This window comes from Molothrus ater, chromosome 5 (assembly GCF_012460135.2).
Source record: "Molothrus ater isolate BHLD 08-10-18 breed brown headed cowbird chromosome 5, BPBGC_Mater_1.1, whole genome shotgun sequence".
Lineage (NCBI taxonomy): Eukaryota > Metazoa > Chordata > Aves > Passeriformes > Icteridae > Molothrus > Molothrus ater.
Window position 1 is genome coordinate 46,860,556 of NC_050482.2, and position 4,783 is coordinate 46,865,338.

Below are 4,783 nucleotides of genomic sequence, written 5' to 3' on the forward strand. Positions count from 1 at the left end.
ACTCACTCACCCTTGGAACCAAGAATCTTCCCCAAAATCAGAGGGGCTGCTGCTGCCTCCGCAGGGCTGGCGCGGGATGGCAGCAGGAGGAAGCAGATGGGAACGGGCCCCCGGGGAGGTGCCCCCCGCCGGGGCTGGGGCAGGCGCGGTGCGGTGACACCAGCGGGACAGAAGCAGAGGTGCGATGCGGTGTCACCGGGTGGGACAGGTGCGGTGTCCGCCGCCGGCACAGGTGCGCTGCGGAGCGCCCCGCGAGGTCCCCACGCGTGTCCCTGGGGGGGCAGCGAGCTGCGCCGGGAGCCGCTGCGCGAGTGCCGCAGCCGGGACGGCGGGCGGGCCTTATACGGTCCCGGTGCCCGCTCCTCCCCGCGGCGCTGAGCGCCCCCGCGGAGCGAGAAGGGGCGGCGATCCCGGGCCAGGGCAGCCCGCCCCGCGCCTCCGGGCTGCGGGATGGCGCCGCGGCACAGCCCCGCCTGAACGCGGTTACACCGCAAGCTCTTGGTCCAGAGCTTCTGGAGGGAAGACATTTCACACGAGTTCCCCAGGATGGGGAGCCTACCCTCGCTCATTAGCACATTACACCATCTCCCCAAAGGGCTGAGATGAAAATATAATTTAATGTATACGTTTCCATGAGTTGTGCAATCTGGAAGGGAACTCACTGAATCAGACTTACCAAGACTAGTTGCTGAACACTGCAGTTGTGCAACCGGGAAACCCAACTACCTGCACTGTGCTCACAGAAGTTTTACTAATTGTCTTCAAGTTCAGGTGTCAAAGTGCACAGGAGCATCACAAATGGAGTTTCACACATCTTACCCAGAGAGGAATACATCAAAAACACCTTTAGGATTCTAAGGTCATGCATGTCAAGTGGTGGAGATGTGCCTATTTCTATGGCCAGCAGTAGACACAGGACTAACAGCAAATACCATATTTGGCCACTTTGCCATATATTAGCAACCCCAGATGGGGAATGAAGATAAAAGGATGCCAAAGCTGACTCAGATGTGCTTGACAGCATGCAGCCACATACAGCACACCTTGTGGCAGAGTTTAGAAGCTTTGCACAGTAGATTTCCATCTTGAGCTGTACATTGGCAAAGTGCTATGCTGGAGGTGATTACCTAGTAAAAGTCAGAACCAGCTTGAGGATTAAAAATTACCCTGTTTTCCTTCATGGAAGGTAGAATAATTTTCCTTCCTGCCCAGCCTCTTCTGGCTCTCATCCACAGCTGGATAAACTGGAAGTAGTCTTTCCTGCAAGAGTTCTGTGTTCAGCTCAAGGTGCTCTGAGCTGCCTGTATCTGACCACTTTGAGACATGGTTTTCAGCAACCATCTTGGACAGAAATGACCAGACAGACACCTGACAGCCAAGCACAGGTGATGGAACACTTCTCTCTCCTTGGGAGCTCTGGAATCGCAGGCCTTTTGGAGTTATTTCTGAGTGCATATTGGAAGGAGGGGGAGTAGGTGGAAGTCTGGTCTGTCAGGATTATTAAGTTGAGCTGTGAAATCATGTCTGTTTTGGACTGGTGTCTAGATGCCTATCTGGGAGTCTGAATGGCCTTGAAGAGACCATGCCATGGTGTGCAAGTGGCATGTCCTATCTCACCACAACAGGTTAGGGCATCAGTTTCTGTGACCCAATTACTCTCTAATTACTTATGCAATGAGTAAGAACTTCCAGATATCCTGTTGAGGAAGAGCAAGAAAGAAACTTATGCTTTACACCTACCAGTTAGGCCATTGATTTTTTGATCATCTGAAGTGGTTGCCCTAAATCAACTTCTGACAAGGTGAAAGATGGTAAGCCTTCCAAGCAAAACTTCAATCAAAACCAGCACATCCCCGCTCAGTGCAATGAACTGGTGTTGTCCAAAAAAAAAGTATTTGCTGTCAAAAAGCATGACCCCTTTTTCACAGGAAGGATATAAGCAGGCTCTGGCTCAGACCCACAGCTTCTGCTGCTCAGTGTCCTTTGTTTGCACTTCTTCAGGAATTATGTTGCTCAAACCATTCAAACAATAACATGCATTTAAAGTATTAATTACACAGGATTAATACAATTTTGATTCGGCTTCTTTATAATTTTTGACATAATGTAAACACAGCAAGTACATGATAACATGATAACATGTACTGGAAAACAAATCATGTTTCTTAACTGAAACACAAGCAGCTATGAGAAATGCACATCACTCTGGTTTCACGTGGCATCCTTGGCTCTTTTACCGGTAGTGTTAAGCAAATTGTCTTTCAAATGTCATCATGATCGACATGGCATGAAAGGCTGGATCCTCCAATGTGGATGTTTCCATTTTTGGAACCAGCAGCAAATCTGTATGATGGCTATGTTCTAAATCACAGCAAGTGAACCTGGAGAACAGGACTAAATGTTTTTCTGGATTTTTCACACAGGGAACCAAATTAGCTCTATTGGTTTGTGCTGTGTGACAGAGACAGAACTGCAAGTATTTGCTTTTTCTCATTGCTACAATAGATATGTAAATGGCTTCCAAACTCAGAGAGTGTCTTTCATTATCTTCTTGTAACACTTTTGTTCCATCTCCACTGGGTCTTATGTGGTGTCTCATCTCACTGTGGCTGTGACTCTCTTTTTGTAAGAGGGATTCATCATCCATGGGATTCAGTGTTTAATAGTAAGAGGGGTAAGATTCACATCTCTCCAGCACCCTCTAATTAAAAAGGCCATGGATCTGACCAAACAAACCCCAGACTGCCTGTGGGTTCCAAATGGGTCCTTCCTTGTGATTGTATTTCCCTTGTGGGCTCATTTCCACTATGGGACAGCTCTGTGAGGTATTACTGGAAGTCTGTAAGAAAGGATATCCCCTTCCTCTTATTTTTCATGTGGATGGGCCACTGCATTGGGAGATCAGTCAGATGTATTTTCTCCTGTGGGTGAGATAAATATATTGAGCCCTGAACTTGGAGACATGCTGCCCATCTCTCTGAACTAAGTTGTGAAAATAGACTTTGAGGGAATTATCCTGCTTGTAGGCAAATGTGGGCATGGGCAAAAACAACTGTAAATGAGGGAGGAGAGCACTGGAGGCCTGGTGACCATTGTTCAGTGGGGATGCAAGACCCTTTACATTTTGCTTTGGCAGCCTGGGAGCTCTCCAACTTCCAGTAATTTTTGCTTCGTTTCAGACTATGTGGGGTTCAGCTGTCCCTACCCCAGCTGAGCTGAGTTCGCAGATCAAGAACAGTTCATGGTCAATTTTATTGACCTGGGTAGTGCCAGGACTGGCCATTGTTCTCTGCTGCTTACACAAGGATCAGTTTGGAAACCTTGCCAGAAAATGGCTGGCTGTTGGTAAAAACAAACAAACAAAATAATTTCAAAACAAAATCTGAAAAAAATGGATGATTTGTTAGGAAATCAGGGATGTGGGATGATGCCTTGTATATATGTATATATACATGTATGCATGTGGAACGTGTTTGCACTTCATGCAATGACCGCAGTATACCATCACCAAATCTACAGAGATTGGGGCCTCAGAAAGATTAAGGAGCTATGAGTTGCATTGAAGTAGATGGGAAAAAAATGCAGGATCTCATAAATGTTCCTGTTGAAAGGAACACTGCTGCAGGAGCTGAACCTCTATTAGGGGAATGGTGAAACCATTTGAGATAAAGACCTTAAAAACACAAAACTGCAGGCAAAGCTTCTCATCTTTTAAGTTCATAAGCCAACCAACAGTGATATGAGGACCTAGATTCAATTTGCTCCTCTGTTCATGGAGCTAGCAGTTAAATTTCCTTTATGTCACAGTTAGTGTTAGGAATAACATCAAAATTAATAATTTACTCCTAATTAGACTGTCAGATTTTTCTCACAATGCAGTACTTCAAGTAAAAATGCACTTCATTTACTTTTGGAATATTTTAATTGCAGCAATGACTTCCTATACAGCATCACTTGTCACCTTGAGAAGCCTGGTGAAAAGGAAGCTCATTGCTGATGGCGTTTCATATTTCTGAACATCAGTTAGGGTCAGTTGAATATACCCTAATCTCCTCTACTTGCTGTGCTTTTCTACACACTGCTGTTTTGAATTGCTGGGCATAGTATAGTTAGTTACCTTACTACCACCATCACTGGCTTTGCTTCTCCTGGTTTGATGCTCCTGTTGTGGTTTAATCCCAGCCAGCAGCTAAGTACCACACAGCTGCTCAATCACCACCTTCCCCCCACCTTGCAGTGAGGAGGAGAAATGGAAAAAAAAGAAAAGTAAAACCCGTGGGTTGAGATAAGAGCAGTTTAATAAGTGAAACAAAATAAAATCTAATAATAATATTTATAATAATGACAATATTAATAATTTTAATAAAAAGGGGTGGCAGGAACCCAAAAGAAAGAAGCAATGCACAATACAATTGCTCACCCCCCCCACTGACTGATGGCCAGCCCACACCCGAGCAGTAATTAGCGTCTCCTGGCCAACTCCTCTCAGTTTATATGCTGGGAATGGTGTTCTGTGGTATGGAATACACCTTTGGCTAGTTCAGATCAGCTGTCCTGGCCATGCTCCCTCCCACTTTCTTGTGCATCTGCTCACTGGCAGAGCATGGGAAACTGTCTTGGCTTAGGGTAAGCACAACTTAGCAACAATAAAAACATCAGTGTGTTATCAACACTCATCTCATACTACATTCAAAATGCAGCACTGTGCCAGCTACTATAAAGAAAATTAACTACCCAAGCCAAAAACATGGCAGATATCTTAATCTCCCACAGTCTTGTTTAG